The sequence below is a fragment of the Phodopus roborovskii genome, unplaced genomic scaffold, assembly GCF_943737965.1.
Source record: "Phodopus roborovskii unplaced genomic scaffold, PHOROB, whole genome shotgun sequence".
NCBI classification, from domain to species: domain Eukaryota; kingdom Metazoa; phylum Chordata; class Mammalia; order Rodentia; family Cricetidae; genus Phodopus; species Phodopus roborovskii.
Window position 1 is genome coordinate 30568241 of NW_026126541.1, and position 16276 is coordinate 30584516.

Here is a 16276-nt window from a genome sequence, read left to right on the forward strand (position 1 = left end):
TGAGAAAAGTAGCTAATGCCCCATGCTCACCAATGTTAACTGCTCAAGCTATGGCCTTTTAGTGCTTTGTCTGGTGACCATGAATATTTGTCAAGGACTGCATTGCTGGCACTGAGCATTTCACCTCTGGACATGCTGGTGATCCCCACACAACAGAGTTGCTCTGCTCTTCTGGCTAGTCCCAGGGTTGCTTGGGTGTAGCACTCCTAGATTGTTGAAACGTAAGACGATTGGCCAAGTCCTGCATGCTTTGACAGTAGCCTGCTTCTCAAAACTCTTCCATGAAAGTATATTAAATACAATAACTCAAAAATCACCTCTTGCTGTGGAACCAATCAGAAATTCAGTCCTATGTTGCTGAGCTTCTGCCATTCCAAGAATGATGTGGATGGATGTGGTGGCACATACTTTCAATCTCAGCACTTGGAGGCAGACACAGGTGGATCTCTGTGAGTTTAAGGCCTGCCAGGGATACATAGTGAGGCCCACTCAAACAAAAATACAAGCAAACAAAACCAAAACCACAACAGCAATAGCAACCAAGGAAGAAGTATAGGAATGATAGAGATGATAAAGAGATGATAGTTGTTAGGTCAGTAGATGGCGATACTACGTAAACTTATTTCTGTCTTTATAACATTTACAATTTTATTTACTTATGATTTGCTGTGGATGCTTTGTGGCACAGTGCATGTGTGCAGATCAGAGAAGACCTTGTCAGAACCAATTCTCTCCAACCACACTGGTCCTGGAGATGCAACTCAGATCATTACAGTTGGAGGCAGGTGCCTTTTCCCACTGAGCCATTCTTCCAGCCTTAAACACTGCAATGTTTTATTGCTCTCCACATTTCTCCACTTCTAATTTGCATTTCTTTATGCTTTCCTCTTTAAAGGACATTTTCCTTATTTTGTGTGCTGTTGCTGAGGATGGAGACCAAGGTTTTTTCCCCACACGCTCATACCTAGCAAGTCCCACTAAGCTGTCTCGCTAGTCCCTTTCCTCCTGTTTTGTTCTGCGTCATATATAATAAAACTCCTCAAGGCCCTTCTTGCCTGAAAATGTTTTGTGCCCCTTCACAGTTTGTGGACTTTTGTCTGGGTATAGAATTGAAGTCTAGAAATCATTTCCCCTCAAAATTTGCCTCATTTTCTGCTCACATCTGGGTTTCTCATGAGATCTGGTATTGGTATAATTCTGGCTCATTTGAGGCTAATCTTGCTTGTTTTTTTTTTTTTTTTTTTTTTTTTCTAACTTTGAAAGATTAGGGACTTTTCTCTCTACTCCTACAGTTGGGTTTTGTTATGCTGTCTCTAAAAGTAGACTTGGTAGCCTTTAGCCTACTCTTCCCTGTGCTCAGTGAGCCTTGTGGGTGGAAGGCTAAGGCTGCTCACTGAGTAAATTATCTTTTAACAATCATATTCTTTTTCATTTAAAAAGTATTTTATTTTTGTGACTCTCGAGATAAAACTGAAAGCCTCAGTCATGTTAGGCAAATGCTTTGCCACTGAACTGTCCATCAATCCCTCCAAGAAAAGTATAATTAATTTTACACCAATCTATTCTTATTTTATGTCTACAAAATCTATGTTATTCTGTTAGCTATTTTTTATAGCTATATTGTTTCCACTGGAGTATTTTATTCTGTTTATTAATCTTTAACTTTCTCTTTGGTGTGATTTATTTCTTTGTTTTCTTTTTGCATTGCCTCAGTAAATCATGATTTATTCAGTTTTGTTGTATGAAATACCATACCATACCAAAAGCAATTCAAATACATCTAACTCAACTAAAGGAAAATTCTGACATTTATTTGGTTAAATGCCACTCTAACTACAGGCAGAGATACTTACATGGCTTGCTTATTTGAAATCTGGTGATCCTCGGTCGCTTTTTCTTAATTGAAGTGTGAGAAACGTAGCATAGAGCAGTGTGAGCCTGATTCCCCAACAGACCTCTTTCTTTAATAAACTGGCCAATGCTTCGAATGGACCTGTATCTTATAAAGTGCATGGTCATATGAACCACATACCAGTTTGGGTGGTTCACAGTCCCAGCCTCAACTCACAGGCCAGAAACTGGAAATGAAGCTATCCCAATTTTCCTCCCCCACCCCCACCACGCCCCCTTCCTCTAGCAGCAGCATCTACTCTCAGGTCTCCTTTCTGGGATCTAACAAAAAGCAGCACTAAGAATTCCAGCCAGGGGACAAACCCCAGTGATGCCAAACTCACACTCTACATATGCAAAAGAGAACACAGAACTCCACCAGACTGAGATGGCTGCCTTTTGAGTTGCTTCTCATTTTGGCTTTTGCTGACCCCAAATTTTTATTTTTTCTGGCAATTTCACTTCATTAGAGAATATTTATTAGCCCTGTTAAATAGATTCTGAATACCATGTTGCACTTTTCCATCAATCCAATCTATTTTGTTCTTTTTCTTACCCAGTTCAAGCCAATGTTTTCTCTTGTGGCTCTTTTCAATGTACATGCATGTTAAGGGTTCTTTCTCATTAATATAATTTCATGTGTTTCTGTGGGATCTCACAAAAGAGAGGAGGCATATATTCACTTGGAGTCTGAGAAAAGTAAAGGATCAAAGGAAATGAGTACATGATTATAAAAATGGACTTCTTTTGAATGCTTGTGGTCAAAGTATTGCTTATGTCTTAAATCAATAGACCAAGAGTTAATTTAGTGAGGATAAGGATCATTAATTAGTGGAAAATTGCTATGTAGAGTTGTTTGTCATTTGTTACAATTAATTAAGTACAATACACTGAAGCCATTAATACAGAAGCCAAACTCTTAAATGAATATGTACTTGCATACACACATATACCACATAGATACATGCAAACACACAAATATCTATAGTACATATAACATATTTTGTAGATTCTAGATATTTAAAATTTCTTATATACATCTTCTAATTGTCATAACATTGTACTACTTATGCAGGAAGAAAAATAAGGTAATTTTCTTCAGAAGTTTTCTAGAAATGTGCTATTTATTTCTTTTTTGCTTTGATCTTCTCAACTTTGTGTTTATACAATTTAGTCTTCCTGAGGTCCTGAATAACAACAGCATCTATGCCCTAGGTTATCTTTTTCAGATGTTAGGGGAAAAAATACTCTGTTTTCAGACAGCATCATTGTTTCATGGGGGGAAAATTGAAGAAATCTCTCTTCCAGGGGCCATAGGTTGTGAACCAATGTTGTCTTAGTCTGTCTTCTATTGCTGTGAAAAGACACCATGACCATGGCAACTCATATAAAAGAAAGCATTTAGTTGGGGCTGTTTTACATTTTCAGAGGTTGTTCCATTATCATCAAGGCAAGGAGCATGGCAGCATGCAGGTAGTCATGTTGCTGGAGAAGTAGCTGAGCATTCTATATCCAGACCTTCAGACAGCAGCAAGAGAGACTCTGGGCTTGGAATAGGCTTTTTTTTAAACCTCAAAGCCCATGTCCAGTAGCACACTTCCTTCAACAAGGCCACACCTCCTAATCCTTTAAAACAGTGACACTCTCTGGTGACCAAGCATTCAAGTCTATAAGTCTACAAAGGCCATTCTCATTCAAACCACCACAAATTGGAAACATGCTTTTCCATGAAAGGATGCTGGAAAGTTGCCTTCTTTTTTTTTTTTTAAAGGGGAGGGTGTAAAATAAAATAATGAGTTGGTCAATGCACAACTTAGAAAAGGGGGTAAATTCTCAGTGACCATTAGCTAGTCTCTGTCCTACATGTTTGATTCTGATCATAAAGGAGGATGTAACATTTTTCAGTACACTCGACTACTTGTGTTTTAGGGGTTTTTTTGTTGTTGTTGTTTTGTTTTGTTTTGTTTGTTATTGTTGTTCTTTATCTCAGGGTTCTATAATGAAATAGCTCATCTCCAGTCATAAGGATGCAGGTCTACCTACTGCAGACAGCCCAGTGTAGGAAAAGAGCTGGCCAGGTCAAAGCCATGCCTCTGCCCTGGTTCTGTCACTTTCTTTGTTAATGAACTTGGCCTTTTGGCCCCCATTTTCTTGTTCACATAGCAATGTGTCATTATGGACAGTCTTGGAAGCCTTTCCTAGTGCTGACCTTCTAGAAGGTGTGAAACCCCTTAGGGTCTGCTTGTTCATTTTGATACTGTTCCCTTACAGAATCTTTCTTCTTCTTTATAATCACCACATACAATCAAAACAGTGGTACAAATATCTCCCCTAATTCAAGGCTTTGATTTCCAAGGTTTCAGACACTCATTGTCACCAGAGGAACAAAAATATTAAATGGAAAATTTCAAAAATTAATAATTCACCAGTTTTATATTATGGATCATTCTGCAAAGCATACTGAAATCTATCTGGCTCCACCCTGCCCATGATGGGTACCATCCCTTTGCCTGGGATATCCCACAATGAAGATCTTGTTCCTCTACTGTCACCATACTGGCATGATCTAACAGTCCTTTAAAAAAAAAAATTATGATTCTTGGGGCTGGAGAAATGACTCAGCAGTTAATAGAGGTTCCAGATTAAATTCTCAGCACCACGTAACAGCTCATAACTGTCTATAACTCCAGTATCAGAAGATCTGATTCCCTCTTCTGGCCTGTGCACACACCAGGCATGCACATGGCACATAGGCATAAATGTGGGCAAGATACCCATATGCATAGAAATAAAAAGATTTTTAATATCATACATTTATAGAATGTATTTTGACCATGCCCACACAGTCTTCTTCTAACTTTCCCCTCTGCTAATAACCCATCCTTTTCCCTACTTTATATACTTTATGCCTGCCTTGTATTTGTTTGTTTTGATAGAAGGTCTCACTGAGAAGCTGTACCTTGTCCAGGATGTGCCACATAAATTGGGTGGCCTTGAACTCATAGAGAACCATCTGCTTAAAGGTGTGTAACCATGTTCTCTTCATGAAACTATGTCCAGCTTAATGTCCTCCTTTTGTTGTTGCTATTGATAACTCCTTGAGTAGAATTAGTGCTCCACAGATGTTCATGAGTGTGTGGCCATCCACTAAGACATGAGCAACCTATTCGTGGTCCTATTCCCAAAAGACAGTGATTTTTCCTCTCAGTAATCATCAGGTGTCAATAGCTCCTCAGGATGGGAGCTCAGGATCCTCACCCTAGCCATGTTGAGACTTTGACTGGCTTGAGTTTGTGTGAGTCTTGCATAGCTGCTATGAGTTTACATGTGCAACAACTAAGTCAGGTTCAGAAACCAACATGTCACAGCTCTACCCTCCCATTCTTTCGGCTCCTCCTCCATGGTATTCCTTGGATGAGGGAGATTAATGGAAATGACCTGTTCATAGCTCATCACTCAGTTATTCTTAGTACTCTGACCAGCTGTGCATCTGTGCAATAACCACTACCTCCTGCAGAAAGAAATGTCATTGATCAAAGTCAGGAGTGCTGCAAGCCTGTGTATATGAACATATTTAGAAGGAGTTGACTGCACGACCAGTTAGCAAAATAACAGTAGGCAACCAGATGATTTTAGAGGTTGCACAAGATTGTCAGCTTCTTGGGCCAATTTATGTAAATGGAGGTTTGTCTGCCTTCCCCATCCTGCAGCTTGCTTCTAAAATAATCCCTCAGAAACTTAATATTAATTGCAGAATGTTTGGCCTATAGTTCAGGCTTATTACTAACTAATTCTTACACTTAAATTAGCCCATTTCTATTAATCTATTTTTTGCCATGTAGTCAGTGGCTTACAGGTCTTCAGGCATCTTGTTCCTTTGGTGACTAGCTCGTGTGTCCCCCAACTCTGCCCCTCAACTCTGCCCCTCTTCATTCAAGTCCTCAGTTTGATTGTTCCACCTAAACTTATCCTGCCTTGCCATAGGCCAAACAGCTTTTGTTATTAACCAATGGGAGCAATACCTATCAACAGCATACTCAAAGATCACCCCATGGCAAATTTTTTTAACTTATTTTAAACTGGTATCCAATGAAAGCAGTGTGGTGTCTGTCAGTGACACTCCACCAGCTGTATCATCCATGCCTCCAGGTGACATGAGTGAGGTGTGAAGCTCCTCCATAATTTCCTAGATGCTTCAGAGTTTAGGGTTTCAGACAGAGGCATTGAGCATCATGGGTAAAGATAAAAAAAAAAAAACTCAGGCGGAGCATCCCTGATGTCAAGGACAACTGTGAAGCAGCAAGGAATGATGTAGGGAGTCTTGTGTGCATGTACCAAGCTGAACCACAGTAGAAGAAAGAGAAGGAACAATGGTGTGTGGCTTTCTTCCACAAGCCCTCTGGAAAACCATTTCTGGTTTTATTTTTCTGGAATTATTTTAGGTGAGTAGATACTTCTCTATGATGAGATTTTTAAAACTCTGATGATTAACATGTTCCCATCGAGTTTTCTCTTACATGGAATGTTTATATCTTATATCTAGGAATCCTGTTTTCCCTGGATGATTGAAATGGATGAGTAATTTCCTTCTGGATTATGTACTTAATGAGACAAGTAGAAATGGATACTGATTTTTTAAACCAGCCTCTATCCTGATGTTCTCAAGGGAATAATGATTGATTTCTTAAATTATTTTTATTTCTCATCAAAAGAGTATATAGTTTGAACATCAAATAATAATAAAACTGAATAAATGAACATAGTAGCCTTGGTCATACCTCCTCCTCCTTCCAACACTCCCTAAGGGCAACCACTTTGAACTCCATTTACTGTTTGATCTGTATTCTGCCTACATATTCCTGCATAAATGATTATATTGACACTCTGTGTTTGAGGGTCCAGCAATAACAAGTGGCAGTTCCTTGTCTTTTTAGTGTACCTTCCTGTGTCCTGCCTCTCAATGGGTTTACACTAGTTCCCAATCTTGTCCAAACACTCAGGGCCAGATGACTTTCAAAAGCCTTCAGAAAGATAATATGATTGTAGACCACATATTATTTAACACTCCCAATGGGATCTGCAGCAACACCCTATAGTGAAACACATTACATATCTGTAACAAAACATGAATATTTATATCAAGTGGAATAAATAAAGACTATAAATAGATATGTAAGCTCAGAACAGGGTTTACCATCAATAGTGTTACTGTAGCATTACAATGATGCTGATTTCCATAATTTTTCTAGCTTCTAATGTTTAGGATGAGGGAATATTGGCCTAGATCATTATTTGATTAAATTAGTAGTGGTTATTGGTGCAATTGTGATATAATATATAATGATCTGTACATCTTAATTCAGTGCTGGGGTGCTTGGTTTAGCAAATAATCTATGATCTAGTTTAGTTTGCTTTTCCTGGAGTTATTGACTTTGCTCTTTTCATTAGCTTGGTTTTGATAGCCTTTGATGAATGGCTCCATGTACCAGCATATCTGATAGATGGCTAGTCTCCATTGTTAGTTTGACATACCTGGGAATAAGCAAGCTCCACTGAGGAACTATTTCCATAAGAATGCCCTGTGGTCATATTTGTAAAGCACTGTCTCAAATGCTGATTGATGCAGGATGGCCCGTAGGAGGGCCCATCCCACTGTGGGCCATACCATCCCTGGACAGGTGAGCCTGAGCTATATAAGAAAGGTAGCTGCAAAGGGGGGGCTTGGGAACAGCTAACAGTGTTCCTACATAGTCTGTGCTTCAGTTCCTGACTTTAGGCTCCTGCCTTGAGTTCCTGCCTTGGCCTCCCTCATTGATAAATTTTAACTTGTAAGCCAAATAAACTCTTCTTCAAGTTGCTTTAGGTCATGGCATTTATCACAGCAACATAAAACATACTAGAAGATCTGCCTATCAGTGTTTGTTCTGTAGTTGCCTCCCTATTGTTCCCTAAAGCAGGATTACCACAGGTTGACTTTGCATCTGATTTTGTTTATCTACTCCTCTTTCTTTATACCATTGAGTCATCAGAGGAGGTTCTTAGTAGTTTTTAGACAAAGGGTGCTTAAAAAAGTTGGGGGTTCACAATATCCTCTGAAACTTCTCATAAATAGCGTACTGACACATATGACTTTCCAGGTTGTTTAATATGTTTAATAGCTGCTGGCATCATCTATTCTTCCCCCCTTACTGTTTTTTTTTTTTTTTTTTTTGAGATAGGCTCTTGCACAGCACAGTACAGCCTCAAATTCTCATGTAACCAAGGATGGCTTTGAACTCCTTCTCCTAACTCAACTCCCCAAGTGTTGGGTTTATAGGACCCTGCTATTGTGTTTGGCTAGACTCCTAACTCAGATCTGAAAAATCCATTCAACAATTGTCATTATTTTGACACCAACTCAGGGGGTTTAAATACAGACCTGTGAATAATAATAGAGTCACACTTTGTCACTCCCTATCTCTGAAAATACCTTAAATCACTTGTGTTTTAAAAGTCCCAAAGGCCAACACAAAGCATAGGACACTGACTATCAGATGAGCTTCTATTCCCTGCATTTTAATTTTCTGTTTCTTAACTCTGTGACCTTGGCTGCCTTACTTGAATTATTTCTCTTTTATTTCACTTCCTCATGTGTAAGATAGATATAGTAATAGAACCTACTTTATATTGACAAAGAATGAGCAAATGCATAGAAGTCCATAGAGAGGGAATGACAGGTGACACTATCAAGAAATTTTAGAAATTATTATTATTTTTTATATCATCTCTAGTTGCTTAGATCATTCTCAATTCTGAAATAAACTTAATTAAAACACATCTCTTTTATAAGTACAATTTAATAAATGACACAGTAAGACTGTCTCTAAATTAAACACTGCCAAGCAACATATCTACCTACTCTGGAAGACGAGTCTTCTCTCATGTAGTCTAGAATCCCCATTTCCCATAGTGCTGGGAGATGCAAGGAACAGAGCATAGGGTAGAGCTTCCTATGGAGGACAGTGAGTATCCATAGAAGCGCTGGTCCCCTCCTCACTAAGAAGAGAGGAGAGGGTCCTAGTGTGTGGGTAAAAACAGTAGTGTAATGGAATGACAGGATTTTGATTATTCCCAAAGCTAAGACAATTAAATAAAGACTAAAAGACAGTGCTCAGAATTCCAAGCAGAGAACTATGAAGGAAAAACAACTGAAAGGCATCTACACTCAGATGATTTACCTGAGACCACAAGCTGTTATCATCGTGGAGGTATGGGATCTGCTCCACAGAAATTTTCATATTGAATATTATGCCTTACTTTCTAGCCTTGCTTTGAGAAAAAAAATTCTGTTTCATCTGTTTATGTAACAACTAAAATAAAACTAAAGAATGAGACTGGTCTCAGGGACCAGACACATGTACCTTTCAGCCAGAAGGCCACACAAGTCAATTTCTGGGTCCTTTGTCCTTTGCTCACTAGGAATGATGTTGCCAACATTCAGCAACATCCACTTGGCCCCCTTTCTGATGCCAGCTCTACCCAGAACACTACGTCAGAACCATCTCCTGGTAAGGGTCTCTTTTCTCTTCCCCTCTTTTGCCCTCAGAGATATTTTGGGTCCAATAAAATAGACGAAGTGTTCCATACACAGAAGGATATTTAGCAATCTCCCTACTAGAGAGTACGGCAACCAAAATGCATCCAGCATGGTACCAACTGTCACCTCTAGTCAGACCAAGAGGAGTGTCCACTCCTGGTTGAGAAGCACTAAGAATTAACCAGACAGACAAATCAAGTAGCTGCCAACAGAACATCAAACACAAAAACACAGCTGCTAAAATAACGGTGTATTTCTCAGATGGTTCCACTTCCATTGTCTACTGTTTTTACTTCACTTATAGCTTCTATCAGATATGTCTTGTGCAGAGAACATATCAGTCAATACATGTCAGTGTAAATGAGTTGATCAAATCTTCCTGGGAGTTTTCCCAAATCCCAAATCAATTTAACCGGCTATTGGCTTTGGGCCAATCATTTCACCCCTGTGAGACACCGTTTCTTGGTTTGCCTAATGGAAACTGATATAAAACCCCTGCTAGTTCTAAAGTACCACGACTTATTGGGTTTCTGTCTTTACAGGAAGCAGAATGGCAGTATTTCACCCTTGTGAGGGAGGAGAGAGCCTCCTTCCCTAGGGAATGACACACAGGTGGGAAGAAGCAGAGGCAGGCCCCACATGGAACAGGTGCTAAAATGTAACATTTCAGTGGAGCTGAGGCAAATGCCATCTTCCAACACATAGATGCCCAGAGCTGTTTTTTGTCTTTTACCCTCTTTTTACTCTTAGTAAAAAGAAATCAAATAAATGGAGCTTTGGCTCCCTGGATTTAAAAGTTCTTGGCATGTGGGGTCAAAAGACTAAGATTTTTTTCCTCTCCATTATTTCCTTGCAAAATTGGCTTTCCTAAAAAATGGATTCATGGTTTTGGTCAATCTTTATTTTGAAGATTCCAAGACTTAATCTTTTCAAAGAAGATAAATAGCTTCCTGGAGAGGGGGGGGGGTGCATGTGTGTTAGACTGGGAAGATGCTTGCCTTAAGTATGGTCATTACTCTGTGTACTCAGTTGGCCTTTCCCTTCTCAACTAGTCTGAAACTATAGCTCAGGGACAATGCTGCCCACATTTAGGGTGGGTGTTTCCTCTTCAGTTAAGCTTCTCTGGAAACACCCACACTGTCACGCCATGAAGTGTTCCCATGGTGATTCCTAATCAAGCCAAGTTGCTGATGAAGATTGAGCATACACAGCCATGTGCTTCCATCCCTTCCTATTTGCATTCACTATTTTCCTCCAGCATTTACCACCTCTTACAAGAGGGTATACAATTTCTTCTTTATTATAATCTATCAGTCAGCCATGTCTCTTCAATAGGTTATAAACCCGGACGTGGTGGGAATTATTGGTTTTCACTAATGCATCCCAAAGATCCACATGCAGACCCTCAGCAAATATTTTTACAGTGATTTAAAAGTTTTCAAACAAGTTCAAGAATAATTCTTGGGAATCTTAAAGTGATTACTATTGAGAGTTTTGTTGATACATTTTAAATTCTTTTCTATTCTCTTTTTTCTCTTTCTTTTAAAAAGTAGAATCATAACACTATTTTATAGTTAGTTTCTTTTCTCTTTGACTACACTTTGTGGACAGGTTCTTATATCATTAAAATTCTTTTTCTGCAGGGAGTTTTGTTCTGATTCAGTGTCAGAATTTGCTGACTTAAGCTCCAAAGTGGAATATGAAGTGATTTTGATTTTCTTTGCTGTTTTGAGCCTATAAGTCCTGTCAGAAACATACTCGGGTGTTTCAGTATTCTATGGGAATAGAAAATTTTACTTAATTCCATATCCTAAGTTGTATAAGAAATAGCACTGATGTGAACACCCTTTTATAGAAGTCTAGATTCATGATCTGGTGCTTTCCTTACTGTTAAAAGAAAATTTATTGACCCAAAGGTGTCAAGAAAAAAAAAAGCGTACAAAAATTATTCTTCTCTATTACCAAGCTGCCCTTAGAAAAGTTTTAGCAATTAACACTTCCACCAGCAGGATAAGGCATGCCTGCTATGTCTTGCCCATAGCAGGGTATTCCTTTTAAAAATGCCAATTTAGGGGAGTGGGGTAGCCAGCTTGTTTTAATCAATATTTCTGTGGTAGCTAGTGCATTTAAATGGTTTTGGTTTTTGTAAAACTTAATTAATTAATTAAAAATTAATCTCCTTAAAACATACACACACATAATACATAATATATATATATATATATATATATATATATATATATATATATATATATATCTCAAACTTCACCGGCTGCCTTTGTCTGATCACCTTCCCTTTATAAAAAAGCTTCCGCGTATGACTTCTGGCTCTGCAGCCATCTACTGCTGTGATCCAGAGAACAGGTGGCAGAGCCTTGAAGGATCTCTGCAAGAAGAGACAAAAGGATGTGGAAATGTTGGCTGATGCAGAGGGATATGGAAGGAAGGAAGGAATGAAGGAAGGAAGGAAGGAAGGAAGAGGAAAGTGTTTGGATGAGATTTGAAGGAGTAAAGCTGAGATTGAAGAACTGAGAGGCTAAATCACCAGCATCTTTTGATGAAGATTTTTCCTCAAGGTCCACATCTTTAACGCTGGTGTAGCTCCATGGTTCTCTCACACATGATGTCCCTTTTGTGTTTTCATCTAGTTTCTGATTTCATCTGACTTGTCTCTTGGCTGTAGACACTGTCTGTATGCTAACAACTCAGACAGCACTTCAGCCTAGGCCTTTGCCCAGAACTACAGACTTGGATGCCCAGCAAGCTGTTGACATGTCTACTTGGATGTCTGCTGTGCATTTCAAACTTAATATGTCCAAATGCAAGCTGCCAGCCCCCTCTCGCCCACCCTCATTTATCCTGAAAAACAAAACAAGCAAAAATAAAACAAACACCATTTCTACTTCAGGATTTCAACAGCCTCTTAACTTATTTTCTCTTCTTTGGCTGTAAGAAAAATGATCTTGATTGCACAAGCCAGATCATAGTTCAGTTCTGTAAAAGCATCTGGTGCCTTTAAAAGTTCTTACAAAAGATGGTAAGAACCTGTGTGTCCCATATCCTGCCCTGCCACCCTTCCAGCCTCATCTCATCCTACTTATGCTCATGTTCTCTTCACTCTGGACACACTGGCTTGCCCCTACTTTCCCCTGGAGATACAGAAGGTACCACCTCACTGGTATCCTACTGCTCCACACAAACACCCCTGTGGGTTCTTCTCACTCCTTTGGGTCTTTGCTCATAAACCACCTTCCTAGATAAACCTTCTACTGGTAAAAGTAAATTGATTAATTTTTAAAAACACGATGTTCCTCCCTCCTGGGGGCCTTCATCATACTGTTCTCCACTTTCTCAACATCACTTATTACTAGCTGCAACATGTTTTAAGCACTTATTTATTATCTCCCTCCACTAGTAAGACTACATGTTTCATACAAATGGCTATTTTAACTTAGGGGGTAAAGGTGCCTGTCACAAGTTTGACCTCCTAGATGTATATGGTGGGAAAGAACCAGCTGCCACAAGTTGTCCTCTGACCTCGAATTGCATGCATGCACACACATACAATAAATGAATATATAAATTCTATAAGTTATTTACAGAATTCTGTTGGTTATTTTTTTATCCCCATCATTCAGTCCAGCCAACAAAAGTTAATGCATTATTGTTGACAGAGGTAAATGGGTAGATTTGTGAAAATTCCTATGTAGTGAAAATATTAAGACTTTTCATATTCTTTTCAGAATTTCCAGTTAGCCTTGTAACTTTTCTTCTGAACACTTTTCAATCACAGAAGAGCTTCACTATTGTTGTGAAACCAGTATTTTCCTTATTCTCACTCTTTTCCTTTCCTACCCTGAACCTGGTATTTACTTTCTTCTATTTCTTTTGTGGTTTCTCATTAACAACAATGATAAAGAGGAAAAAAACACTCACATTCAATCCTAAAGTTTGCCTTAACACACTGTCATCAGTATACAATCTTATCCTTTCTGAACAACCTACCTACTGTATTCTGATGCCAGATGCAATCACCTACAAAATCAATAATTCCATCTATTATGATGATGATGATTCCTCAGCCCTCATTAAATAAGTTTCTGAGCTGGATCTCCTAAAAACAATGTTCTGGCCAGAAGAAGCATCATTCCACCTCTAAGATTTCTTTTTGTGATGGCCATTGTCTTCATTAGGGTTTCTATTGCTGTGAAGAGATGCCACGGCCACGGCAACTTTTATAAGGAAAACATTTCATTGAGGTGGCTTGCTTACAGGTTCAGAGGTTCAGTACATTATCATCATGGTGGGGAGAATGGCAATATGTAGGCAGACATGGTGCTGGCTCCATCTTGATTAAAAAGCAACAGGAATTAGACTACAACACTGGGAGTACTTTGAGCATAGGAGAACTCAAAGCCCACCCCCACAGTGACACACTTCCTCCAACAAGGCCACACCTACTTGAACAAGGCCATATCTCCTAATAGAGCCACTCCCTTTGGGGGGGGGCTCTTTCTTTCAAGTCACAGAAGTCTTCAGCATAAATGGAAGAAATTGACTTTGAATTTGCCACAAATTTTGCAAATATACTTTTGAATAGATTATCATGTTAAAAAAACAGGTGTAGGATTAATTAAGGATTACAAGTAAGTAGTCTCAGAGAGTTTGAGAATATATCTATTTGTTCAAGTTATAGAGCATAAATACTATGTAGAATGGCAACACTAGACTACATGGGCCCCATAATAAGGCTGAATATATTTGATTCTTGATTCTTTACTTCAGCCATGTGAATTTACTCCCTCTGAAATACAATGTCTTTATTCATAAATTGAATATGCTGATGAGGAAGGACCAGCTTTAGGGAGGGGTCATCTACTTGTGCTTCCCTTCTATCTTCAGAGGCCATGCAACCAAAGTGAGGGTTCTCCCAGATGCTCACTATATCAACCCAATTGTATACTTAGGAACTGAGAAAATGACTATAGGATAATAGGAACCAATTGGCTGCATTGTGACATGGAGTTGATCCAAAACTCCATTTACCACTCACTCACTCTCTAAAAGTCATCACTGAATCATTCCATTCCATATCTCTTGGTATCATGATCATATCAGGCTCCTTGTCTAACCTTCCTGAAGGCATCTAGATATTTTCCTTTCCCAGTCTCTACTGTGGAAACCAGGTCTTTCTGAAGAAAGATATGCTCTGAAGAAAACATATGTGTGCTCAGGGGCATAGCCAAGTCCTTCCTCCAGAGACTGGATCTTCAATTTACTCATAGTTCAGTATTATGAGCACTCTTTCCTGCCAGCCTGGTCCCACAACCATGACAGCCCCAAATGAACACTCAGAGACTTATATTAATTATAATGCTGTTGGCCAATGACTAGAGCTTCTATTGGCTAGCTCTGTCTTAATTATTAACCCATGACTACTAATTTGTTTATCTCCATGTGGTCTTGGCTTACCAGAAAATGCTGGACCTATAACTCCTTTGCCTGCTACATCTCGACTGTCCTGGCAGGCTCTCTTGCCTACCTTTCCCAGACTTCTCCTCCTCTCCTAGTCCCACCTATCTTACTGCCTCATTGACCATTGACCCAACAGTGTTTTATTCATCAACCAATAAGAGAAACATGTACAAAAGGACATCACCCATCAGTCCAGGGAACTCTAGATCCACAAGTCACTTGGACCTGGGAACACAATTAGGATCCTGATATTTCCATGGTGACAGCAGGCACCATACTTCTGCTCACTAGTCAGCAATTTTTTGTTATACAAAGTGAGCATTATTTGGTATGACTGCCAATCTAATGCACTGCTCTTGGTAGCCTTAGGATGTATTAATAACCATGTCAGATGAGTATGGGTCAAGGTAGTTGACTGACTTGCCATTTTTGATATGTATCACAATAACTACATATTTCTGAGCTACTGTCATTAATTCCTGCTTTGTTGCTTTTGACATTGAGAAATTTTTATTCAAAGTATACAATCTAATTGTAGCAACTGCGTGATGTTAGGGGACATCCATGTAGTAACATGGGGCCAACTGTCCTTCACAGAAACAAAAGCTTGTGCTTATAAAGGACAGGGACTATAAATGTGGATAGAATTTTGCCACAAGAAATGACAGCTTGATTATTACTCATCTCCACTCTGTACCTCCTGAATACCTTGATGGCTGTGACCCAGCTGGGAAGCTTTCTAGTCTAAGGGAATTCACTCAACAGAGTGAGCATGCTGCTGGATCCTATTGTGAAAACAATGACTAGTTTGTGCCTAGGTTAATTTAGACCCAGTGTTGAAATCCTTTCTTAAACTTCTTTTGTACAACTCAAGGCTTTTTGATCTTTCTCCAAAATATATTTGACTTTGGTAGTCACTGGTTCATAAAAATACCATGTGGATCAAAGAACAGTTCAAATTAGATTATGATGGAACTCTGTTTTTGTTAGAAGCCAAGGATACCGCTCAAAGCCTCACAGAAAGATGTCTGCAGTACTCCTGAGACCAATATAATCAAGTCTGTATCTTCATGGTCCCTTGTCCTTGTCTTATTTACATTTCAACAACCCCTCAGCCTCTATCAGTGGTTCTCGATCCTTTTGAGGGTAGCATACCAGATGTCAGATATTTTCATTAGGAAGATTACAGTTATGAAGTAGCAATGAAATAATTTTATGGTTGGGGGTCATGACAGCATGAGGAACTGTATTTAAGGGTTGCAGCATTGGGAAGAGTGAGAACCACTGGCCTAGACTCTTAGCTGCTATTTGCTGTCACTGTTCCTACAGCATTTG